The sequence below is a fragment of the Ambystoma mexicanum genome, chromosome 6p (genome assembly GCF_040938575.1).
Source record: "Ambystoma mexicanum isolate Mex_15411 chromosome 6p, UKY_AmexF1_1, whole genome shotgun sequence".
In the NCBI taxonomy this organism is placed as follows: Eukaryota; Metazoa; Chordata; class Amphibia; order Caudata; family Ambystomatidae; genus Ambystoma; species Ambystoma mexicanum.
The window spans coordinates 1,160,600,021-1,160,627,275 of record NC_090935.1 but is presented as its reverse complement, the minus strand read 5'-3'; the positions used below and the strand labels follow the sequence as shown (position 1 = coordinate 1,160,627,275).

The window sequence follows — 27,255 nt, the reverse complement described above, 5'->3', positions numbered from 1 at the left end:
TTTGTTAGACATTTTGCAGATCATTGCAAGTAATTTTAAGCTACTCATCGTAGTGACTAACGTACTCTTAGTCCTTAGTCCCCTTTCCTCCATATTCCATGGACGCCCCTTCCTAGGGACGGGAGACAGAACCTTTTTCACCAGAAAAAAACGTATTTCCCTTTAAATTTAGAGGCATGCAGGGGTGCGGCCCTGGCAGCATGCGGTGCCCTGACTCTGCCCTGCGGCGCCACACCTCAGTCCCCATAGATGCGTCGACAATAGCTTGACATTGCCTAATGACAAGTTTTATTAGGGGGGGTGGGACGTATGGCGCAAAAGGCGCTAAGGACTAAGTATGTTAGTCACTACGGGGAGTAAATTATAATTACTCTTACATACCGTCCCCTTTCCTCCATACTGCAAGGGTCATTACAACTGAGTGTAGCCCCAGGGTGGAGAGGAGATCCTCCTTAAGCAAACCAGTTTCTAAGAACCGCCTGTCCAAGAGCCGTGTTGGATCTAGAGCAGGCGTCCAAACAGTAATGCTTGCAGAAAGCCAAAGGGGTGGCCCAGGTGGCCGCCCTGCTTATGACTTGCCAGGGGACATCCCGCTGGAATTCGATGGCCGTTGCCTTGGCTCTGACTGCGTGGGCGTGGATGTTGGCCAGAAGTGGCTTATGCTGTCCCTGGTATGCTTCCTTGATGGCTGAGACCATCCATCGGGCTATAGAGGCCTTGGATGCCTGATACCCCGGTCGTGATCCGCCGATGGTGATTTGCTGTGCGTCCGACTTGTGGAAGCCCTTGGTCCTGTTCAAGTAGAATTTTAGGGCACGCCTGACATCGAGGCAGTGCATAAATCTCTGAGCCTCATCTTTAGGTTCAGCAAAAAACATAGGCAGCACTATTTCTTCGTTTAGATGGAAGGCACCTTAGGTAGGAATGCTGGGTGTGTCCGCAGGACTACTTTATTCTTGTGAAAAGCAGTATAGGGTTCTGAGGCGACTAGCGCCTGGATTTTGCTGACTCTGCGTGCCGAAGTGAGGCAGACTAGCAAGGCCGTCTTAATGGTGACAAGCCTGATGTCTGTGGACACCATCGGCTCAAATGGTTTGTGCGCCACAGCACCCAAGACTACGTTGAGGTCCCATACATGATGTGGCGTCTTGATGGCCAGGTAGAGTCTGGCGAGACCCATCCCACATTCCAGGCCCTATGTCACCCAAATAATCTGCAAAGTTAAACATAGGCATCCTTAAAACTTGAATCTGTAATGAAACTATCATGTAACCACCATGTATCTCTTGTATTCCTTGTATTCCCTGTAGCCAGCAATATGGAACAAGTTACTTACCTGTAATTGTTGTTCTCCAGCATGGGTCTGGCATGGATTCACATGCTCATGAATATTCCCCGTCGTCAGGCTGGGAATCCTCGGTAAAGAAAAAATCAGTATCAGTTTAGTTTCTGATCTGTCTTTCGTAGTAGTAACCAATCACTGATCTCTGCGTCATACTGACCACAGCCAATGACTGCCCTCTACCTAAGCCCCGCATCTGGCAGCCATCTTCAGATTTGGTAGCACGTGACGTGGCAGTATGACCAAGTGAAGAGCCGCAGAGGGGTAGGCGGGAGGGTTCGCATGTGAATCCATGCCAGACCCATGCTGGAGAACAACAGTTACAGGTAAGTAACTTGTTCCTTCTCCAGCATGGGGTCTGGCATGGATTCACATGCTCATGAATATAAGAATAGATAGCAGTACACACATACACAACCACGGGGGATGGCAAAAGGCTCAACATTAAGCAATACAAAAAACTCAACATTAAGCATCTCTTACCTCCTCACCAGGCTCACCTTAAGCGAACAGGTTGCGCAGCACTGCTTGGCCGACCCTTGACTCCTCCCTGGAATCCCGATCGACGCAGTAGAATCTCGTGAAGGTGTGCGTCGACCTCCACCTAGCAGCCCTGCAGATGTCCAGCAGGGGCACACCAGATAAGAACACCGTAGTAGCAGCGATCGCTCTGGTCGAATGGGCTCTCGGACGGCCTGGCAGCGGTCGGTTAGCCAACCGGTGACAGTGCATGATGCAGCCGGAGAGCCATCTAGAAATAGAAGACTTCGAGAGAGCCTTCCCTTGATTCACAGGTCCAAAGTTCACGAACAGCTGTGATGTCCTCCGGAAACTCTTCGTGCGGTCCACGTAGAACTTCAGCGCTCTAGCCACATCCAGCGAGTGCAAAGTCCTCTCGGCCGGCGACGAAGGAGACGGGAAGAAAACAGGTAACACCAAGGGCTCGTTAAGATGGAAGTCCGACGGCACCTTGGGCATAAAGGAGGGGTGCGTCCTAAGCACCACCCTCGAGGCATGGAAAGTCAAGTACGGTGCTTTGCAGGATAGGGCCTGGATCTCTCCCACTCGTTGTGCAGAGGTAATGGCCACCAGGAACGCAGTCTTCCACGACACAAACTTCATAGGTGCGGAGTGCATCGGCTCGAATGGGGGCCCCATGAGCCTGGTCAGCACCACGTTAAGTTCCCACGCCGGGGCCTTCACCGGCAGGAACGACCGATACAGTCCTTTCATAAACTCTTTTACCAGTCGATGGGACCACAGGGACGTCCGTTCTGTGGTTCTGGTATATCTAGAGATCGCCGCCAGATGAATCTTAATGGAGGCATGGGCTAGCCCAGCCTTTGCCAGCGATAGCAGGTACGGCAGCACTTGAGGGGCCGTAATCCGTAGGGGGTTGATCTTCTGTGCTCGGCACAAGATAGAGAACCTCTTCCACTTATGACCGTAGCATTTGAGAGTCGAGGACGCCCTGGCCTTTGCAAGAACCTCTCTGCAATTGGCCGGTATATCGTAGCCTCCAAACTCTAGCGCTGCAGGAGCCAGGCCTGCAGGTTCAGCGACACCGGGTCATGGTGGAAGATGGCGCCTCCTTCTCTGGAGAGAAGGTCCGCGTCCGCCAACAGCTTGATGGGAGGGGACGTTGACAAGTCCAGAAGGTCCGGGAACCAGATCTGCCTCGGCCACGCCGGTGCGACGAAGATCATCCTGCACCGGGACCTCTTGAGCTGGCTGATGAGTCGAAGCAGCAACGGCAACGGAACGGATACAGGTATAGGCCGTCCCAGGGGAACGAGAACGCATCGCCCATGCTTCTCGGCTGGGGGAAACCTGCTGGCGAACCTCTTGCACTTCGAGTTCGTCGCTGTTGCAAACAGGTTGATTTGGGGTTTGCCCCATCGTCGGAAGAGTAGATCCACCTGATCCTGGCGCAGTTCCCACTCGTGACACGCGCGCAGCTCCCTGCTGAGCGAGACGGCGATGGTGTTGCTTTCTCCTGCCAGGTGGAAGGGAACCAGGAACATCCCATGGGCGACCGCCCAGTGCCACAGATCCTGTGCCTCTTTGGATAGGGCTGGGGATCTGGTGCCTCCCTGCTTCCGTATGTAAAACATTGTCGTGGTGTTGTCCGTGAAGATCCGCACCACCTTGCCCTTGAGCGACGGGAGGAACGATTTGAGAGCCCAGAACACGGCTCGGAGTTCCAGGACGTTGATGTGCAGGAGCCTCTCCTCCGGGAGCCAGAGGCCTCTTGCGTGGGCGCCCCAACCTTCCAGGGAGGCGTCCGTCGTCACCGTCTCCTGGTATGCCGGCGTCTGAAAGTCCTTGCCCGCCGTGAGGTGCGCTCGAACGCCCCACCACTGAATCGTCTGCCCGAACACCTCGTTGAGGGGGACCCTGTCTTCGAAGGTGCCCGTCGCCTGCATCAAACGGGCGTCGAGAAATTCTTGAAGAGGGCGCATCCGTAGTCTGCAGAGGCGCACCAGGTAGATGCAAGAGGACATCATCCCCAGGAGGGACTTGATGGACCTCACCCTGGCCACATCCGTGGCAAGCAGGCGCTGCACTTTGCCTAGAATGGCCTTCGTCCGTTCTTCCGACGGGGCCGCCAGGTGCCTCACTGTATCGAGCTTCGCTCCCAGAAACAGGGCCACCTGCGATGGCACCAGGTGGGACTTTGGGTAGTTTATGGCGAATCCCAGGTCTGTGAGTAGCTGGACGGTCCTCGCAGTCTGTTCGACGGAGAGTTCCCTCGTCCTTGAGCGGATGAGCCAATCGTCCAGGTAGGGGTAGACGTGAATCCCCTGCAGGCGCAGCCGCGCCCCGACTGGTGCTAGGCACTTGGTGAAGTCCCTGGGGGCCGACTTTAATCCGAACGGCAGTGCTCTGAATTGGTAGTGGCGTCCCTGGACGGCGAACCTGAGGAACTTTCGGTGACTTTTGAGGATGGGAACGTGGAAGTATGCATCCTCCAGGTCCAACGACGATAGAAAGTCGCCTTCCTCCAGCTGTCCCAGTACGTGCTGGAGGGTGACCATCCTGAACCTTTGTGATCTGATGTATTTGTTCAAACGACGAAGGTCCAGGATGGGGCGCCAGCCGCCCGTCTTCTTCCTGACGAGGAAGTACCTTGAGTATGCCCCGGAGCCTCTTCGGGACAAGCTCGATGGCGCCTTTCCGGAGCATCGCCTGTAGTTCCAACAGCAGTTGCGGGACGTTATTTTCCTTCCTGGCCACAGGTGGAACGTGAGGGCACTTCTTCAGGAATTCGATAGAGTGTCCTCTTGCCAGGGTATCCAGCACCCAACGGTCGGTGGAGATGGACTTCCACACGCCGACGAAGCTAGTCAGCGGGCCTCCCACCGGGGTGCTTCGGTGGGGGCCCGAGACCACGGCCGGTTCAGTCCTGCTTGGAGGAGGTGGCCTTGCCGCCCTGGCCACCTTGCCGACGGCGGCGAGGCGCTCCCTGCTTGCCGCGACCCCTGTAGGCCTCCTGAGACGAGGAGCGTGCCGCCTGGCGGTAGGACGACGAGCCACCGCTGGCACCCTGTCTGCCTCCGGAGCTCCAAAAGGGCCGTCGTTGCTGAAGGGCTCCTAGGGCACGGGCCGTCTCCGTTTTTATGGCTTGGAGGGATTCATCCACCGCCTTCCCGAACAAGTTGCTGCCGTCGAACGGCATGTCCAATACCCTGGTCTGGACGTCCTGACGGAAGTCGGTCGCCCGGAGCCAACCCCGTCGTCGTAGGCAAACACTGTTGCCCAGCTGGCGAAACCCGGTATCGGCAATATCGGTTGCCACCGTTATGGCGTGGTCCGACGCCACCTCGCCCTCTTGCAGTATTTCCAGAGCCTCAGACCTCTTGTCGTCCGGTAGGAAGTCCAATATGGGGGCCAGCTTAAACCAGAGCTCCCTGTCGTAACGGGCCACGATCACCAGGGCGTTGGCCGCTTTGATCATCGTCGCCGCCAACGAAATGACCCGCCGCCCCATGGTGTCCAACTTCTTTCCATCGCCGTCCGGCGGGGAATTCGACGTAGAGGCTCCTGACCCCGCCGCTTTCTTCTTCGCCGCCACCGAGACGACCGAGTCTGGCGTTGGCTGGGCCCTGAGGCACAGGGGAGCGGTTTCGGGGACCCGGTACTACTTCTCGTACCGGTCCCGTTTGGCTGGTGCCGTGAAGGGGTTCTTGAGAACCGACAGGCCCTCCCTCCCAGATGTCATCGATTAGGGGTACCGCGATGACCGTCTTCCTCTTGGCCTCCCGGCACTGATAGAGGAAACCTTCCTTTTTCTGCTCCTCCGGGCAGAGCTGGAACAATTCGGACGCCCTGGCGATCATGGCGTGGAATGAGCCAATCTCGTCGGGCGGCGAGGCCCGTGCGACGGGAGGCCTGTTCCGTCGTCGTCGCCGTCAGAACCCGTCGTCGAGCCCAACGCACCGTCATCTCCCGACTCGTGGGAGGATGAGGAGGGAACTGTAGGCCTTACGGGGCGAGCGGAGGAGAGGGTTGGGTCCTCTGTCGTTTGTTCTGAGGACTTCCCGACGGGCCAGGTTGCGGGTCATCCGGCCTGGGCCGTGGGAATCTCGTCCTTATCTCTGAGTATAAGGACTGGATGGCAGACAAAATGGCCGCCGAGCCATCCTGAGGCCTAGGATCCGGCTGCGCCGGAAGGGAAGGCCGCTCTTCCTCACCATCGTCGTCTTCCTCAGTTATCTCCCGAGGATCTTCCTGACGGGATCGAACCTTCTCGAATTGGACTTCGAGGTTCCTCACGGCCTCGGTCAGTTCCTCCTCCGAGGCTGACTCCGAGCTCGAGGAGGGCACCGTGCCCCCCCTCGCTTCTTCCATCATGGCGGCCACGACGATGGGCTGAAAAGAGGATTCCCTCCTTGGCGGCAGGGAAACTAGTCCCGGAGGCGGTCTCCGCTGGCGGTGTCTCTGCCGGCTTGGCCAGAGTCGCCGCGATAGCCTCGATAGAGGCCTTCGCCTGCTGGGTAGGGGCCTTGACCACCTTAGGTGCATCCCGGGCCTTCACCTTCGGGGGAGGGGCGACGCCTCGCTCCTCCTCTTCCGAGATCGGACAGGGCTTCTCCCGAAGCTTACCCGGGGTCTCGGATTTCTCTTCCCCGAACCGGAGCATTGGCTCGTGGTTGATGGTGCCAGGGAAGGTGCGCCCTGCCTGGCGACCGAAGAGCCCGACCTTTCGGCGCTCCCGGAGCCAGCGGACTCACGGCGCTTGGCCTGGTGTTGGGCCCCTGTCGCCGGGGCGCCCGCACAGGACTTAGAAGCCCGCTCGGACCCTTTCTTCTTCTTCTCACCCGTCGAGCCCTTCTCCAACCAGCTTGCGAGACGGGATTGACGGTCCCTCATGGTCTGCTCCGACAAGTTCTTGCAGAACTGGCAGTTCTTCTCTACATGAGTCTTGTCCCCATGAAGACAGTAGAGGCATCGCGAATGTTCGTCTTCCTTAAACACATTCTGCAGCCCGCATCCAGGGCAGCTGCGAAACAGCTTGGGTCCGGGCGACGAACTCGCATCCTGGGCCATCTCGAAGTAGGCCGCGAATCTTCTGGAATCCTCCAAGAAGTTGATTCGACGAAATCTTCACCCTTGAGGGGCGTAGGAAAATCCTGCAACGGGTAGCCGTTAACGGGAGTAGAAACGGTGGAGCTTGAGGCTCGATTAACCGAAAACATGTGAAAATTCACCTGAAAAAGCGCAAAACACGCAGTAAAAGCTCGAGAGCTAAGCACGAGGACTCCCAACACTTGAACGTGCGGTAAAAATCTGAAGATGGCTGCCAGAGGCGGGGCTTAGGTAGAGGGCAGTCATTGGCTGTGGTCAGTATGACGCAGAGATCAGTGATTGGTTACTACTACGAAAGACAGATCAGAAACGAAACTGATACTGATTTTTTCTTTACCGAGGATTCCCAGCCTGACGACGGGGAATATTCATGAGCATGTGAATCCATGCCAGACCCCATGCTGGAGAAATATCCTGTAACAGCGCCACGATGCCCTTGGGCTGATATGCGCTTTAAAAATACAAATAAATAAATGCTTCTTGACTATTGGGTTGGATGAGGAGAATACCCCTTCCTCTGAGTTTCTGTAGCCCCCAATGGCTGCCAAATAAGTGTGGCAAGTGTCCACCTGCATGCCAGAATGGGCGAGGTGCGCCAAGAAGGAGAGCACGTCGTCCAACGTACATGCAAGGGGGTTGATATCCTTAGAGTCTGCCCAGTGACAGAAACTGGTCCACTTGATCTTATACTGGATCCTGGTAGCCTTGCTTCTTGCCACCTGTATGATCTCTAGATAAGCCTGGGAATGGCTGAGGTGCCCTAGCGTGACTTGCACAGAACCACGCTGTGAGGGCTAGTTTCTGTGAGTGGGGTGGATGACCCTGCCCCCCTGCTGCGCCAGAAGATGTGCTGGGCCTGTTGACAGGTGAATGGGTGGTCTCTCCGAGAGGCTGAGCAGCTCCGAGAACCATGGCCTGGCTGGCCACCATGGCGCTATCAGAATGACGCTGAGGTGGCGAGACTCCTTGATCTTGCATATCACCCTGTGGATCAGCAGTGTGGGTAGGAAGGCGTATGCTGTCATGCCGTTCTACTGAATCTGAAATGCGTCACCCAGGGAGCAGGGGCCCTGTCTCTGCCAGGACACGAACTGTTGCCACTTCTTAATGTCCCAGGAGGCAAAGAGGTCGACCTGGGGGTGTCTTCATCTGCTGAAGACCTCCTGCAGCACGAGGTCGTTCAGTTGCCACTCTTAATTGTCCGCTCCCAGTCTGCTGAGCATGCCCGCCTACAGGTTGGATCCCCCCAGAAGGTGGACGGCCGTGAGGTAGATGTTGTTCTCCAGGGCCCATTCCCACATGCTGACTGCCAGTCTGCACAGTGGAGGGGGATCTGGTACCTCCCTGCTTGTTGACATAGAACATGCTGGTCGAGTTGTCTGTCTGAATGAGGACAACCTTGCCCCCGATAACCAGAAAGAAGGTTCTGAGCGCAAGCCAGATGGCACTTAGTTCCAGCCAATTGATGTGGTACTCCTGTTCCTTCCGGTTCCAGGTGCCATGGACGCAGTGGTTGTCCAGGGTGGCCCCCCCATCCCTCGAGAGAGGAGTCCGTAGTGATGGTGAACTGTGGGGTAGGTTGCCGGAAAGGCTTGCCTGTCCGCAGGTTGCAGTCCCTGGACCACCATGTGAGGTCCGGGTGAAGAGAAGGAGGAACGTGGATCATCTCCACCTGAAAGCCCCACTCCTGGTTCCATGATGCTGCGAAGTGCAGCTGTATCCTACTCATCCTGAGTCTTGTCTGGGGTACGGCCAAGAGGACAGCTGCCATGAGATCCAGTAGGTATTGGTACCACCAGGCGATGTCACTTCTCTGCTGAGGAAGTGAGCAGTGGCCCTCCTGATGGCCGTGATCTTGTCCTCCGAAGGAAAAAACTCTTGCAGCACGTGTCCCAGATGAGCCCCAAGAAAGCCAGTCTCTGCGCAGGCTGCAGCTGTGACTTCTTGAGATTGAGCGAAAAGCCCAGATCGTGCACTGTGTTCATAAGAGCATGGGAAGTGTGGTGCACCGCTTCTGGAGTTGTCGCCCTGACGAACCAGTCTGGGTACGGGTAGATTTGGTGGCCCTGGTCCCTGAGGAGGGCCACCACTGTAGTCATCAGTCTGGTAAAGACCCTGGGGTGCGAGGTGAGGCCGATGGGAAGCACCTTGTATTGGAAAGGGTAGCCCATGATTCTGAATTGTAGAAAAGAACGATAAGGCTGCCAAATTGGGACGTGTAGGTACGTGTCCTTCAGATCCAGGAAGCAGATCCAGTCTCCCTTGCACAATGTCTCCGCTATTATAGCTGGCATAACCATCTTGAATTTTTGTAGAGGTTGAGGGTGGAAAGGTCCAGCACAACTCTCAGGCCCGCCTGGTTCTTTTTCTGAATTGCGAAAATCCTGGAGTAGAAGCCCAACCTTCGCTGGGAGGCTGGGACTTCCTCCACTGCCCGACTCTCGACGAGCGACCGGATCTCTGCCAAAAGAGTTGCTGTTCCAACCTGTGGGAGTGGAGGGGAAGGGGGAGGAGAGGCAGGGATAGGTAGGATTCAGGGTCCGTGAAATTCTGGTACCACAAGTGTGCATGGAGAGCAAGCCTGCCCCCCACTGGAGACACGTGGACCGGAGGGGCGTGTCATGCCTTCTTTCCCTCTGAGGCTGTTGCAGAGGAGGAGGAGGAGGACTAGAAAAAGCCCTTCCTCCCCCCCACCAACCCACTTTTTGTTGCTTGTGCTGATTTTGGGTCGGCGAACGGTCCGCCTGCCTGGACCTCCGCTCTTGAAGACGCGGAACCCTCCGTATATGCACGCCCCTTGTCCGAACGCTGCTGTGACTGGGTGTACATTCTGGGGTGTGGAGACCGGAGCCGGAGGCTGGCATGGAACCACCTGCACCATCAGTTGGGAGGCCGGAGCGGGCAGCAGCGGCTGCACTGGGGCGTGCAGCGCCTGTACTGAGGCCTGCGGCGCCAGAGCCATTGGAGTGAGCACGTCCCTGATGGCATCCCGGAGGATGACCAACATCCAAGGAGATTTCATGAGCCCGTGGAACCTCGCAGGCCGGAGGGGTGGTAGGTGATATTGATGGTGTAACGGGCGGCTGCTGGAGCCTTTGCATGCCCTGCCAATGCGAACGCAGCGGGAACCTGCCCTGCACAAATGAAGGATAGGCTGTAGGACACATACCTGGTTCACACCAGTTCCACTTTGACACGCTTTCCTCCACCTGCTCCCTTCCCTGGTGCGTTATCGGACGGGTGTCCATAATGTCTGGCATGGCAGCCATCTTGTCGAGCTGCCTTCCACATGCCTACGTCGTGTTGCTTGGCTCACTGGGCCCAGCCTCATCCAGGACTCTCGAGTGTGGATCATGAAGCCTACCATGCACTACAGATCGAGACCTGGAATGTGTTTCACCCTCGGCGGAGTTGCTTCGTACAGACACCCCCTCGGACCTGTTGCCGGTACTAGTGCGTGGCCCCTCGGGTGAAGACCCGGTAAAAGAACCTTCCGGTCCCTCAGCACTGTCACCGGGAGGATCCACTGACCCCTCGGCCGGTAGCGGGATTAGCCTCTGTACTCGTGCTGGTATGTGAACCCGAGAGATTCCTCCCACGCGGGCAAGTCCTTGGAAAGGAGTCTCCCTTGCGGGGTGCACTGGAAAAGAGAGGCCCTACCTTGGGCCTGGATCGATGTTTGACGAAGTCCTTCAGGTCCTCTGGAGGCGACCTCTGGAAGAGCTCCTTCCACCTGGCTAGTCTGTTCTTCAGAGACCTTGAAGAAAGGGCTTTGCACACGGTACAAGCTTGGCAGCCGTGGTCGGGGCCAAGGCAACGGAGGCAGAGGGCATGGGGGTCGGAAGTCGGAAAGAGTCCTTCATAGGATGGACACCTGCTGAACCCTGTTGAAGTCGACATGCGCCGGGGAGGAGCGTGACGCCTGAGGACCGAGTACCTGAATGAAAAAAGACAGAAGAAGAAGTATCTGCATGTGGAATTACATGGCCGAAGCCAAACCCAGGAGAGCTGGTTAATTAGGCCCGCTCCCGTTGATGTGGAAAAGGGAACTGGGGTGTGGCGCCGGAGTCAGGGCAGCACGTGCTCCCAAGGCCGCACCCCCGCGTCTCTCTAAATTTAAAGGGGAAGAAGTTTTTTTCTGGTGAAAAAGGTTCTGTCTCCTGTCCCTACGAAGGGACGCCCATGCAGTATGGAGGAAAGGGGACGGGACGTAAGAGTGCATTAGAGAACTATGTAAGAAGGCTGTTGCATTGAACTGGACGAGTGAGTGTCCGAAGGTGTTTAATGATGCGAGAGAAGCTATAGTGAGGGCACCAGTGTTGGGAACTTTTGTTGACAAAGTGTCATACATTTGTTAGGCCTGAGGCAGGTGATTCAAGCGTGAGGGCTGTTCTTATGCAGAAACAAAATGCTATGAACTGAGTCGCTGCTTTTGCATCACAGGTGTTGAAACGAGCTGCAAGGAGGGATAGGGAGGGAGGGAGAGAGAGAGAGAGAAAGAAAGTTTGAGAAAGAGAAAGAAAGAAACAACGAGAAAGAGAAAGAGGGAGAGAGAGAGAGAAAGAGGGAGAGAGAGAGAAAGAGGGAGAGAGAGAGAGGGAGAGAGAGAGAAAGAGGGAGAGAGAGAAAGAGGGAGAGAGAGAGAGAAAGAGGGAGAGAGAGAGAGAAAGAGGGAGAGAGAGAGAGAGAGAGAGAAAGAGGGAGAGAGAGAGAAAGAGGGAGAGAGAGAGAGAAAGAGAGAGAAAGAGGGAGAGAGAGAAAGAGGGAGAGAGAGAGAGGGAGAGAGAGAGAGAGAGGGAGGGGGAGGGGTTTAAAGGGGCAGGGGAGAAGGTGGGGGAGAGACTCTTGGTGTGTATTGGTCCATTAGGACATTTAAGGCTTTTCTTTGGGGTAGCCCATTCACAGTTTAAAAACCACAAGCCCCTAGCGGGGTTGTTTATGTCTAATAAACCTGGAGTGTCCTACAGAATTGTGAGGTGGGTCACATCGATATAAGGACATCAGTATGATGTAGAGCATGTCCTTGTAAGGAAAATGTCTTTGCAGACTTTCTCACCAGAGCTGGAGAACAAAGACAAATAGAAGGCTTGGAAGAAGTTGAGGATGAAGAGCAAGTATTATGTGAGCGAACCATCAGTGAGCAAGAGTGGATGGCTGCCGATATAGAGGATGATGAGCTAGTGAGAGTAAAGAGTATTTTGTAAGAACTAATTGGGCAGGTTGGACTAGCGAGGACAGACTGGGTGCATTCCATAGAATCAAGGATGAATTAAGCCTTGAGGGGGAATTTCTGTGTAAAGGAGGATGCTTAGTGCCCTCGTTGGCAGGGTAAAACAGATAGTTGGAGGTGGGCCATGAGGGACACTGCGGTATGACTATGAAAAAGGAAAGATTGAAAGCAAACTATTGGTGGCCGTGGCTGGATGTGGACATAGAAGAACTGATAAAGGTTTGTAGCATTTGTGGTGAGGCGGATGAATTCAAGAAATTACGTACAACCTCTTAGGCCTTGGAATTACCAACTATGCCAGGGGGATTGGTGCACTAGACATACTGGGTACCATCATTGGGGAGAGTGGCAGAAGAAAATATCTCAGTGTCCTCATAGACCTTTATTCCAAATGGGTGGAGGTAGAAATTGTCATAGAATACGAATGAAAGACAGTGGTGGCATTCCCTAGGTAAGGTGTTCCAAAGGTATCCCATAGAAAATTCTCACAGACATTGGGGACCAACCTACCGCTATGATTATGGAGACATTTGAAGACAGTATTGGGGTAAAACATCACAAGGAAAAACAAAGAGGTGATGGCTGTAAGGTTTGGTAATAATCTTAAACCTCTGGCAATTGCTCTGGGAAACCCTCCAGACCATCACTCTTCGCCTGCAAAGCCATTACAGAAAGGGGCAGCCCAGCCTGAACTGCTAGGTCACATCCCTCCTGCACGAGACCACAAGCATCCCCAGACATGTTTCCGCCTCATTGGGTGCCATCAGTGAGGAGTAGCTTTGGTCTCTAGGCCCAGCAGGCACGGAACCCACATCTGGGCATACCCGTCCCATTTGGGGTGACAAAGCAAAAACAAGGTGCTGGTGATGGCTGGAACGTTTAGAATTCATCTTAAACCACTGACAATTGCTATGGGCCACCCTCCAGACCCCCCACCCCGTTCTTCGCCTGTCATAGTATTTCCTCTTTTGTAATGGCTTGGCAGGCGAAGAACGATGGCCTGGAGGGTTATCCAGAGCAATGCCAGAGGTCAAGATTAATTCTAAACCTTTCAGCCATCACCCCTTTTGTTTTGGTAAAACATCATAAGGTAGTTCTTTATCACCCAGAAACCAATGGGAGCTCTACACATAGCACAAAATACACCCTACATATGTGCCCTTGTAGGTTTGCTGAGAAATGTGGAGGTGTTTTATAGGTTGTCTCTCACATTGTGTCTGCACATAGTTAAACGGTACTCATTGTTCGTTGAGATGCATTTGTATATAGTTAAGTATGTGCATCCATTCCAACTTGAAATGGATGCTGCTGCTAGAAGGTTAAGTATATGTTGTAGAAATATGTGATAGTTGAAATGTGAAGAGTGTTGGTGTGGGCGTGCCTCAGTCAGGGGCCTCATAAGCAAGGAACCATACACTGGAATTTACTCAATAAAATACTGTATAATGCAAAGTGATTGCCATCCATTGAGTGGGAGCCCAGGTTCGCCACGTCCATTTGCTTTGCACACATATCATTTCCTGTCAGCCATTCAGTACACGGATATGTAGGAGGCTGCCAAGCAGAAGCCGGATTAGATTTTCCGGAAGGATTAGGCCAACAGGTATGTCAGAATATTTTTGCAAATATGCAAGGCTGCATCTTCATTTGTAAACTTTTAGATGGTGCCATAATGTAGGCCTTGTGGTCACATTGGGACAACAAGCCATTCTAGAGGTTTAAGAGCTTGTGATCCAAGGCTGGTGGGTTCAGGCATTGCAGGCACCTTGTGGATTGTACTGCCTGGTGTTCATGGTAAGACACCTCTGACTTGACTGCATTGTTGGAGTCAGTAACTACTGACACTTGGCCCAGAACATGCTTTAGACAGGCTTTGCGCAGGAAGATCAGGTTTCTAGGTACTCCTGGAAGCTGAGGTCTCCAATTCTTGTCACCCATAAATACTTTGCAACATAGATCCAGAGATGGAGGGAAATTGCAGGATCCTATTGTTAAAGGACTTAAAAAGAAAGATTTACTGAGAGAGTGGCCGCCATGGTTGTTCAGGCCCAAAACACTAGAGGGGCAGCATGTGCATCTCATCTTATATGAATGAAACTAGCAAAGTGGTGCATCTAGCAATCGATCTCCAAGGATCTGGGTAGAGCAAAGGTCTGAAAGAAAAGAAGCGAGTTGCACAAAAATAAATCACTTACCTCTCGGTAGTGTTCTTTCTGATGGGTGTTCCTCCCACGCATTACTCATTTATGATAGTCTATCTCCAACATCAGTTGCCTTCAGAAACGTTTTTGCAACCTGAGGGTGCAGTGCGGCTCTGCGTCTGCTCCGCTCGGTGCTGCTACATGCCTGAGCTAGAAGGGAAGTCAAGACCAGTATATATGGAGCCTCCATACCCCATTACCTCCATTTTGCCCTTTTTTTGAGCACTCAGCCACTGAGGGGCAGGAGGCGTACACAGCATCCACCAAGAGGGGCAGTTTGGGAGGGTGATTAGTAATCCGTGGGAGGAACATCCATTAGAAATAACATTACTGAGAGGTAAGTAATGTTTTGTTGTAATCGATTCCTTCCTCCCATGGATTAATTTATCTATGATAGACTCGCATAGCAGTACAAAAACTGAGAGGCAGGATAAGAGAAAGAAGACATCACTTAGACCAGAAAACTCGGAAAGACTGCTCCACCCAACTGAGTTTCCTGCCCTTACAAGGGAGTCCAAGCAGTAATGTTTGGCAAATGTTTGCAGCAAGGCTCACATGGTCGCTTGGCAAATAACAATAGGGACCCCCCCCCCCCCCAACAGCGCAGAGGTGGCTGTTCCTATAGTTGAATGAGGCACATCTTTCCCAGCCGGATTGTAGGATTCTGAGATGCATAGGATTTTGCATAGGTCTGTTCACCTTTCTGTCGGAATTATATTGATCATGTGGAATAGCCAAAGTTGAAATGCATATTGTCAGTCAGTATTAACTAGATTCGGCTGCAGGGCCATCAAAGTACAAATACATAACATGACGCATGTACAGTTATGATTAACTGCCCAGCTCCCAGGCCATTAGGAAACAAATATCCACAGAAATAACAGCCCCTGGGACTAGTCTGGACACAAACCCTCCATAAGGAACCAATCTCTTCCCTAATGAAACGGCACTGGCCCCAGAGAGCTGATGGAGCTGAAACCTTGGTTCAAGGGAGAAAACATCAGAATAGGCGAGGACACTAATTTCATTCATACTCGGTGGTGAAAAACACCGTCTTGTAGCCATTTTCAGTATTCCATCTACCACCCTCCTGTTGCTCAGTTCTATACAGATGGAATCAAGGGAACAACCCCCTTATAATGGATCCTTGTGCAGCTTATAATGTCCTCTCGAATAAGTGAGTGACATTTCCATAACGTTCGGAACCAATGCGTGCATTTGTTAATTAGAGAATCCCTAGATTCTTGCTGATCGCAAGTGCTTTCGGGGAATTTGTGCAAAAATATCACCCCCCCACCCGGGAGCCTCTCGTATGGACACAGTTCTGGACTTGGCACAGATGAAAACTTGAGGCGCTGTGGCTGGAGTTTCGGGGGGCAGATGTAGGCACTGCATGCCCTGCCCTTTGGCCTTGTTTGACACTCCAGGACATGGTTCTCTGATCCCAAACTGCCTGCTCAGGCACCGCCCATCAGGGATATCTGTCCATGTTTTTGCTGACGATTTAGGGTTTCAGAACAAATGATAGGACACACTATTGTCCCAGCTTGCATTGTGGTCCCCTTTTCGGGTATAGGGATGTTAGTGTCCAAAAGGTCTCTCACAGTTGTGTTCTTCAGCTGAATACTTTGAGTGATTTCACAGGCGCTGGTTTGGAATCCCTTGTAGTGACCTCCAGACTCGGTTGGCGCCCCTCCCCGGCAATATTGCAGGATGTATATGAGCAGCCTCTTTGTGTCCGCCAGTTTTTAGTACTAAATTGCACTTGCAAGCAGTTAAGTCCACGGTAGCTTGGGCCAAGAAGGGTGTTGGGGTGGCAGGAATCCGAATGGGGGCTGGTGTGCAGACAGAGCTAACACTCGACTGGAGGCCCTCTGCAAAACACCAAACCTGAACGTCATCTTTGTGGACCTTTGGCTCAGTTGGTGGCGTGGGAGGCAAGTTGGTCTTCGGTGGCAGACCCCCGAGCTCCTTGTGGTCCCTTTGGTGAGGTGCGGGGGGCTGCGGCCATGGGTAATTGTTCTTTTACATCGTCACAGCTTAGAGTTATTCAGAGCAGCAGTACAGGCAATACCAGATTCTGGGCAGTTGGAGTAAATGTGGGTAGCAGGTAATTCCCTGGGTTGGCCTTGTGTAGATAGGGCCCTCCTCTGCTAAATAGAACCTCTGGTGCAGCACTATGGCTGACTTTTTCGTGGGAAGCAATAGCTTTACAACCCATTGCGTCCAGGGTACTCACAAGAAAATGATTTATTTCCTTGATCAGCTGATGCACATCACCCGTAAACTTTATAGGGCTAGAGGGCCATGGCTTCGGGTCACCACCAGCTATCGGAAGGAGCTTTTTCTTGTCAATATTTTCCTCCTGGGGGGATTGAACATAGGGAAAGTTCGAGAGGATAGGGGGGGAAGGGGCAGCCGTGTGCTCCATTGCAAGCGTGTCTTACATAAGGCTTGATGAACAGGAGAAAGTGAGGATGTGCGTGTGTTAACAACTTCAAGCAGTTCGGGGCATTTCAAACAGCTCGTCCCCCCCCCCCCCTGTGACTGTCCCACCCGGCTCTTAGCTGCCAGCAGGGGCCTCAATGCGGGCCAACATCCTCCCAGCGAATCCAGACTGAACACTGCAGACAACTCCTCTTCGCTCGTGACCCGGAAAGGACACTAGCTTGTTTTCATGGACCTACCCCTCAAGCCACATCTCCAAGATGCAGCAGCTGAATAGCAGGGAACCGCCCGCTCAGCTCCCATGGACTGGGGAAATACTTTTTAAGCAGTCGCAGCAGCATGCACCTTCCTCCTTCCCTCAGGCACAACAATGAGCAGGGAACAGCCCGCCCCATATCCGCCAAATGCAGATGGATACATCCGAGTTCTATGATGGTTCAGAAGATAGATCATTGTTAAGCACTCGTTGCAGAGATCGGTGTTCATATGCAAGATCACAATACCAAATTCCAGACGCAGCCTTTCTTGTGTCTGCAGTTGATAAACCTGCACATATATGTATTTTGTTTTGTAGCACACAGGTGGCGTTATCATGAATGTACCTGCACCATATAGTGGTTGCTATATAACAATGAACATAGCATCAGTATGGGCAGTGCTTTAAGTGGGGTAAGAAACTGAGGGGGGGGCCCTCATTTGGGGGCGTGGCCTAAGACATGATGGGTGTGGGCTAATTAGTGGGCGGGGCCTACCGCCTACAGACTTCAGTGACAGATCCTACTGCTTTTTACAGTGGTGGCATGTAATTTTTGTGACTCTAAGGCAGGCTTCAAGACAAAGCATGCAACACATTAGTCTGTCTATACAGTGGACTGGTAGGTGATTACTTTAATTGGACTCAGACCAATCCACTGAACTGACCGCTACTTGACTCTGACCAGCACTCTTGCCGGGACAACTCTTAGGTGAACCACCAGTGAAAGCAAGTGGCAGAGTAACACCATCACACAGCATCTGCTGACAATTTGGTGTTAAGTTACCATTTACAATTATTCAATTTTTACATTTCAACATCTTTCCATGTTGTGCTGTTTGCATGTTTTGTATTTCCCTGTGATGTCATTGTTATGGGAATTATTATTTTTGAAACTTGAAAAATCGTACACATCTTTTTGGTCACAGAATGTTGGCAAGTATGCGATCCTTCTCGCATGCGAGGGAACAAACAGTAGAAAGTTTGGAACAAAGAAAATAAATGCTCGCACGCATTTTCTTTCATTTATTTTCCTTGTTCCAAACATTCGGCTGTTTGTTCCCTCGCATTGTGCGAGAGAACAAAGAGCAGAATGTTTGGAACAAGGAAAATAAATGAAAGAAAATGCGTGCGAGGCTCGCACGCATTTTCTTTCATTTATTTTCTCCGTTCCAAATTTTCTGCCGTTTGTTAAAAAGGAAAATAAATTAAAGAAAATGCGTGCGTGCCTCGGATGGTGGTCGTCGTCGCAGAATCCAGTGGCAGTGGCAAAGCAGGTAAGATATGTCGAACCCTCCCGGACTCTAACTAACTTCCTCTGTTGCCAACTCCTCAGTCCAGAAAGTAGCTAGAGGCTGTCCTAAAAGTAGCTAAAAGTAGCTAAATGACATCACTGCCTAATTTGCATAATCTCGCAGCATTCTCGTGCCTCTCGCGGCCGGATAGGGGCATCAGTGACATGACATAACTTGTTGTGCTGGAGCCTGGCTACAAGGACGGGTGCATTGATTGGGGGGCAGGGGGGGGTACTGCTATTGTTTTGTTGACATACACCCTTTTCTATTGGTTTGGAAACTTGCAAGTCTCCAAACCAATAGAAAAAAGTGTACGTCTTCAAACCAATGAAAGTAGCTAGATTGGTCGCTAGTCGCTTTCCATGAAGAAAGTCGCTAGGGGACTGCCGTTTGTCGCTAAATATAGTGACAAAGTCGCTAAATTGGCAACACTGCTCGCGAGGGGTTGCCAGAGGAAGTTAGTTTCCAAGGTGCTCTTCCGGCAGCACTGCAGCAGGCAGCTGTGACTGGCAGAAGTGTCAGCCAGTCACAGCGTCGCTCAAGCTGTGACTGGCTGGCAAGTCTGTCAGTCACAGGCTTGCCTGACTCTGTCATGCCTGACCTCTTGATGGGCGGCAGGCGGCTCATTTCTCGTCGCGTCCGTGGCGGGAGATGCACCCGCCGTGGCTTGGTGGGATCGGGGGGCCCCGGCAGGGCCCCGGCTCAGTCTCACTTTTTGGAGACTGCCGGGGCCCGGCCCCGGCCCACTTTAAGCACTGAGTATGGGGAAGGTCTAGAAATTGGTGTGTTTAGATGAGGAGTTGTAAAACCTAGGCAGCCACCTCGTATAATATATAGCGTTCGTCCAATAGGTGATTAGGTACCCAAATTCAAGACCATGGAAACAAAGCATGCATGCTTATATCCTGGTTTGCCAGCAAATGATGCACTGATGCTGGACAAATCATCTTATATCACTTACATTACTGTGCTGAGATCTGTGAAAAGGTGCACTTCTCACCTGTTGTGGCATTGTATAGCCCATTACCTGATCTTTCTTTTTAGGTAGGCCTTTTGAGTGGAAGGCATTATAGACAGAAGAGCGTAACATATATCGCAGGCCACTGGCAAGCCTATTTGAAGGTCTGCTCATTGGACACTGTGAGAAACCTGACGGTGCTCTCACGTCTAAATCCTTGGGAAGGGCCATCGCTTTTGGATCCCGACCCTGGGGACAAGCAAGGGAGGATAACATGAATGGAGGGTGTTAGGCAGAATTATATGCAGTACCCTTTGGGAACACTACACACAATTAAGACTACAAGTGACAGTACAATTTCACCTTTGGTACAAGCCTGTACTACACAGTTATAGTAGAAGCAGTAGCGGAGCAGCCAGACTTATCTCAAGAGTAAGTGAGCGGTACAAATAGTTACACAAAGGACAGCAATTACTATGATTCAGGCAAACACTGACTCAAGGTTTCTAAGTAAAGGAATATATATTTATTTACTCAACAGTTGTATAACATGTCACTATTCTAAGCAAGTTAAAAATCACAATCATAAATACACCACACCACTTCACTTAAATTCCAGACAAGTTAAGCTCACAAAATGAAGTGGGAGCAAAATGGCACTCCAGCAATTTAAAAGGGAGGGAAAGACAAAGTTATTTGAAATTAGGCAAAACCAATAGGTAAGTACTCGGGGCAATTGAACAAGAGAGACTACAGTGAGGAGATCAGCTAGAAAAGGCTTACGCCCAAAGTCAATGGGTCAAAAGTCTTTTGCTCAAGATCACACAGTTCAGGGTAGTTCGCGGTAAAGTTCGTGGCACAGATTCCGGATGAGGTTGGTTGGTAGAAAAGTTATTTCAAAGAGAAGAGGACAAGCCCTCGGATTGGAGAACGATTTCAAACACTTTCACCGCAGCTGAACGAAACGGTCAACCGGATTTGCACAGTACCTTAAAACAGAGAGGGAGCTGTAGCTGAGGCAGACGTTCCTGGTGGTTCCGGCAGGCTCACGGTTCCTGAAGCGACTGTCAGACTGACACAAGATAGGAAGACTGGAGGGTCCTGCGCCACCCAGGGAAGAAACCAGCAGCAGAGCAAAACAACAAAAAGGTGCGCTCCTTAAAACTCAAGCAGGGTCCGAACTTCCTGGCTATCCGGCCCACTGTAGCTCTGTACAGCGAATTCGACCAGAGGAGGGGTCCTGGCTTGTAGTTTGGGCGAACTGGTTGGTCCCACCAGCTCATGGGAAGAAGTTTCCTGGAGGATCTTCTCTGTCGTCGGATTCTGGCGATTCGGACCTGCAGCAGGGCTTCACCGGGCGGTTCAGTCATGGTAGGGGTCCTCGTTGGTTCTTTCGTTCCAGTGGCGACTCGGACTTTCCAGTCCCGGAGACCTGCTTTCTATGCAGTTTTCCCCCATTCATACAGCATGGCTGTCAATCACACAGCAGAGTGGGTGGCTTGGCAGGGTCAGTCCCCTTAGCAAATCAGACAAGAGTGTGACTTGGGTTACCAAGGGAAGCCATGGCAGGGGTCCGAAGATCCCTCCCTCACATCCTGCCTACCTAGACTATCAGGCGCCTTAAGGAGGGCTTCTGTGCAGAAGCCCTTGAAAAGACAGCGGACAAAGGAGTCATCCCCGGTTTGGCGTGCAGAGAGAAACACGAGAAAGACTAACAAAAAGAAATGGCGAATAAACCCAGCCGGAACCAAAAATAAAATGTATTTGGTCAAGCGGGTTTATGTTCGAGGCTAATATAATAGCCTAAAACAATACCACGTTTATATAAGATAATCGCGGTAGAAAAGGTAGGGTAGATACCACTGTCACCAGCCAAGTCTTAATGTTAAGGGAGCGAAACAAGGCTCCAAGAGGCACAGACAAAAAGGGATAAGAGTTAACCCTTTCAAATACTCTATGTAAGATGGGGTGTACTGGGTCTGTGGTTTAAAGTGACTATATAAAGTTAATGGCAACTTTACCTGTTTCTGGGGGACAGTAGTCAGCCCCAGAAAAATGGAGTTGGTGGGAAGTCTCAAAGACAACCCTGTGCCACTGCACTGAAGGCGCTGTGTAACACACATGAAAAATATGGTGCCCTGGAGTAGGTGAGGCTTCAGTGTCCAAGATCCCACAAAAGTGAAAACACACAGCAAAACACATGTAATAGTGGGAAAAAAAGGCTCACACTCTTACCAGGTGAAAAAATATACCCTAGAAATCCAGCAAAGCTGCTGATGGACTCATTAGGTAAGGGAAATCAGCCATTTATGAGAATTCTCCCTAATAGAGGGTCCTTGGGGATTAGAGAGAGCGTACCTTTCCTAATACTGACCTACCCACCCCTCCCTTCGTCGTTATGGGTTAATGTCAATCTCATCCCATCATCCCCTGTAATTTTCTTTTATGTACTAAGAAGAAGAGGTGACTAGGAGGAGTGCAGACTTCCCATTACCAACACCACTCTGGTACTGTGACAAAGAAGAGAGGTAACACATGTCACAATAATGGACTTGAACAAGGTCAGGTAATTGGAAATACCTTGTTGCACCTGCAGCCCATTATTAATGGAAGAGTATAAAATGTGGAAATCAGGGATGCCCAATGAGAGGTACGAGAGGAGCAGGTCATGTAGGAGCAGAACGAGAACAGAACCAAGTTTGCTCCGTGCTGAGGGGCAGGAAGCCGAGATGCTAAGGTGCCCGCTGAAGCTCCCGAGAGTCCTGCCGAGCGGAGCAAGCAGTACCGGGAACTCTTGTGGAGGAAGGCAGAGAGCAGAAACCGCTGGGGAGCAGAGGCAGAGCCCAGCACAAAGGCCGGCATACCTGGAAGAAAGCAGCCGGCGAACCCGGCATGTTGCTCGTCCTGTGTGGGGGGTGGGAGGGGAGGGTGCCACCGAGCAGAGCAGGAGCAACCCGGTAAGGCTCTCAATGAAACCTGGTACACCGGGCCACTACGAGGGGCAGTTGAGCCTGTATAGGTAAACCAAGCAAATATTGAATGTCAAACTTGATGAAAGGGGCTGCTGAGCCCGCTCAAGTAAAACCAGTGAATATTGAATGTTGAACTTGATGAAAGGGGCTGCTGAGCCCGTACAAGTAAAAGAAACACATACCGATAGCTGAACTTGACGAAAGGAGTTGCTGCTGAGAATGTACTAGTCAAACTTGCATCTATTGAATATTGAATTGTTTGAAAGGCATTATTCGAGCTCTCACTACGTAAAGCTATATGTCTTGAATATTGAACAGAAAAGCATGCTTCGAGTGAAACCAAGTGAATGTTGCAATACTGAATATATTAAATGACAAAGTTGCTACATGAACAAGACTACAAAGTGTTAAACAACTACAAGAACGTTGGAGGAATCAAGTGTCCCAAGGTTAGAAAACACATGGGAGGCATATGAAAATTCTACAATTAAATGAAAGCATGATCTCGTGAACAATTGACTATCAGCTTTGGGAAACCTATAACTACGTGACCTGTGATTGGTAGACCGTTCGGTTCATCAACTGTGCCTAGACCAGAAAGTTTCCTAGTACAAACGTTTTCAACATCAAGATTCAAAACACATATGGTTGCGTGACCTGTGATCGGTGGACCGCGTGGTCCGACAACTGCGCCTAGAGCAAAACCACTAAAGGTTGGGAAGCAGCAAAAAGGTGAATCATTGGTGAAGTGAACCAAAGTAAGGGTCAAGTAGATCCCATGGTCTTTTGCGAACTGGTAAGCAGAAGAAACCAGTAAACTGCTGAAAGTAAATCTTGGGGTAAGGTAACCCTGAGAACAAAACCTGGAGAGTATTCATCTTGGGGAAGGGAATCCCAAGATCACTGTGGTGTGTGAACTCTGTTACATTAATCTTGGGGTAGGGAATCCCAAAGCAACAGTGTTGTGTGAACTTTGTTACCATTGGAACTTGGGCAAGGTAAACCCGAGACTGGCAAGTGATGTGAACTGTGATATTTGTGAATCTGCAGAAGGTAACCTCAGAACTTGATTAGTCCTTATTGCCACAAGACTACATTGGAACTGTATTGATCTTGAGACCGAGAAGAACTTAAATTGCCAATCATTGAACATTTACTTTGGAACACTTACATTTTGTTGAGAGTATTTCCCCACTAGTTTTGTTGTAGTTGTGAGAACGAGCATAGGTTATTTATATAGATTTATATACATTAAATAAATAACCTATGCTTGTTCTCACAACTACAACAAAACTAGTTGTGAGAACAAGAATATCTAGTACAATATACTTTCGGCTTTGTATATACAACAAAGACAATTACATACATATACACTAATATCCGATACATAAAATACCTTATTAAAATGGTTCATAAAAATATCTCCACCTAAAAGTTACATTACAATATTATTTCATTATTACATTAAACAATTTAAAATGTCTACAATTCGTAGATAAAAAGTACACATAAAATATATCAGATCACAATCATTCTCGCTCATTAACAACTCCCAAAGCATTGGTATATTACAGGGATGGATCGATCATATTATTAAAAGATTCCAGGTATTTTGTTCGCAACATACTCAAACTCTCACAATTTAGCATTAGATGTTGCAATGATTCAAGAACAGCGTAGGTTTTTGTTTTTGACTTATAGACACAGACTTTCATTAGGCAGGGAAATCCTGCCATAGCATAGTATTAGTTGGGCGTTACACCATCCTGATTATTAATTCAACTTTGCTTAAATAAATCTCTGTTGTCTGTGTCATCAATCTTGATACCATGCCTGTCTCACACACAAAAAAAACCATTCGTTTTTTTGCACAGTTCGGAGGTTTTTCTGCACGTTTATAAATGACAATTTCACAAACCTAAAGCTTAAAAATTAAAAAAGGATACCTAGATTAAATATTTAAAAATCACATCAATTAGTAAGCTAGTACTCTTATAATCCCCTGGATGATGAAGACAATCAAGCCAGAATCATTCCCATTTTGCCTAATAAGTTTCTACAACATGTTATTTAGAAAATGTGTGTGTTAGGGAATATGATTTGTGTACTCTCCAAGTCAGTTCTTTTAGTTCATGATAAGAACTGACATTAACATTGACTTTTTACAAGAGACACACTTGAATCCAAATTTTAAAGCCCACTTTGCTAAAAAAATGGGCGTGCCACCGTTACTTTTCCTCTTTCTCCACTAACGCCAGGTTTCTCTGCACACTGATACACCAGTCATTAGGGTTCTGTCTTAGTGAAACCTCAAGGGACCCTGGTAGTAACCAGGGTTATACAGTGAAGGGTAATCATTCTGATCAACTAATACGACTGGATTGCACAACAGTTGTTATTATTCAAAGCTAATGTGATTATTTGGGGTGGGGATCGCAACACGGTTCTGGACACCCATTCGAATATATCCTCAAAGACTCACCCGACCCATTATCTAAAGCAACGTCTATAGTTAAACAACTGAGACTTCTATGGCTTAACCGATGTGTGGAGAGTCGGAAACCCATTTGTGCAAGACTTAACTTTTACTCATCAATGCAGGACACTGTGAGAAGCATTGACTACATCTTCACTAGTAACAAGGGTGCTAGATGGATCAAGGAATGTGCTATCCATGCTCGCACACTGTCCAATCACTCTCCAGTGAGTATTCAATTTGATATCCCCAAAGCTAGGAGGTGCAGTTTGGGGTGTAAATTTAAAGTGGATGCCCTGCTAGATTTAGGCTTTAAGACATCGCTTCAAGAAGAAAACACACTTCTTTCAAACACTGGTTCAGTTCAATCACGGGCGAGAGTTTAGAAAACATTTAAAATGTGTCATTACAGGCATCTACATATCTAGGGAAGCAGGAGTCCTGCGAACTATACATTCTGAGTTTATCTTTCATAAAAACAAGATTAAAGACCTAGAGAGGGAATACAAAACCACCACCAAAGACCCCAAAACTCTGGCGACAGTACTCTCTACACTACAGCAACTCAGAGACACAGTTAAAAAAATTATGGAAATACCTGGGCACCCCCACTAGGGCTAGGCAATATGGGAAATGTCAGAAGCACGGTAAAACACTTGCTTGGCTTGCTTGAGCAGGCAAACCGTAAAAATGTATCCATTCAATCTGTGACTCTAGGGGCAATTTATGTCATTTGGACGCCGATATCATAACAGCTTTGCCCGGTTTTATATTGGACTATATACTCCAGTTCAACAAATCATCAACACAAATTGAACACTATATATATCAGTTGGGACTGTACTGGTTCTCTCCAGAGGAAAGAGAAATGGAACAATTACCATTCAAGAAATCCATGCTGCAGTTGAAAACCTCCCAGGTGCAAATTCTATAAAGAGTATGTGGTCAGCTTGGCCCCTCACCTACTGAATGTATATAAACCATGAGATTGAATGCAGCACCAACCCAAGACTGTGATGAACGCTGTGATCATCCTGCTACTAAAGGCCAATAGAGACCCCTTTCAGTGTGGAGCCTACAGGCCAATCTCTCATCAAACTAATATTCGGAAGGGTACCTGGTTACTGCCTTGCTCTGCCCAGGTGGGTACAGTAATATCAACAAACAAATGAGCAAGGTCAGGTAGATCTATCTGCTGTAGAGCGACCACTACTACACCCCTGGATGGGTCACCCCATGCGTGGGTGGACACAGAATTATCACAAAATCTGTTTTTCTGCAATAAAGTTGTATTTTAATTGCAGTTGGTGTAGTAATACACTGCTATTTTCAAAAACATAGGACATTCAACATTGAGGACGTACAGAGTGTAGTACCTGAGTTGGAACAATCAAGTAGTTAATATTTGAAAAATCTAATTCTTATGTTTGTTCATTCTCTATGGGTTCCTTGGGAAGGAAGCTAGAGAATTTAGTGGAATCAAACAGGTAGGTAGCCCATTGGGTGTGGGCACAATCAAGAGTTGAACAACAACATATATAACATGTCAACACGACAGTGTTTCAGCCATTTTGCGTGGAGCTAGGTGAGCTCTAGTAGTGTAGGCCTTCATCAGGACAGGAGTGTTTTTTTAGAAGTGGAGTATCCTATGTAGTCTGTGGGAATGAAACAGACAAAGAACTTGTCAGAATGTAGATCGTCGACACGGGTCTGACAGAGAATAAGTAATGAATATTAGATGGGGCGGATGCCGGTGCTTACTGAATCCGAGGAGCACAGTGGCTCAGATTTCAAAGTGGGAGGATCCACTTCCACAGGATGGATTCTTCATCTTGTGCAAAAAGGCGCGGTCGTACCTGTCGGAGGATGAGGAAAGGTACAATGACTAATTAGCGCAAAGAAGGTGTAGTCCCTCTACAGCCTATGGTAAGTATTTAGCTGAAAGAGGTAGTGGTGGAGGTCCTAGGAGTGGTGGTGAGAGATGACCTCATAACGGTCCCACTGTGCTGGACTAGAGTGGTGCAGTGTGTTTAAAAAGGGAAAAGGGGCTCCGTGGAGTCTCAACATGACAAATCATAAAGTTGCACGGTGGAATGGAGTGCAAATACGGTTAGTGCGAGTGCCTGTATGTGTCTACCAAAGTGCACAAAGGGGCTATCCCGATCGCTTGTTCTGGAGAAAAGAGCGGGTGCCCCCCAGGTGCTGTGGGCCACAACAGTTGGAGCTAGGCAATGCCCGTGGCCTGCGACTTAAGAGCAGGAGATATTCAGGTGCCAAAAGGGTGCCCTACTGCCTTAATTTTGAGGAGCACAAGTGGCTGGGAGCGTGTAAAACGCAGAGTCATACAGTTAAAACTGTTAAAAATGTGCCCCATAGGAGATGCTATGATGCGGCATACCAGGATATGTGCGATAAGCGCGTGCAGTGTAAACTTACCTATTGCGAGCGCGCAGTGCTGCCGAGATAGTTCATACGGCGGTGCAGTTTCTCA

The 27,255-nt window shown here is 50.0% G+C and overlaps 1 protein-coding gene across 1 annotated transcript in view; it reads right to left on the bottom strand.

Moving 5' to 3' along the window:
- SMC5 (structural maintenance of chromosomes 5) overlaps window positions 1–27,255 on the bottom strand; it is a 1,384,551-nt gene that overhangs the window by 61,509 nt on the left and 1,295,787 nt on the right. The window lies entirely within an intron of this gene.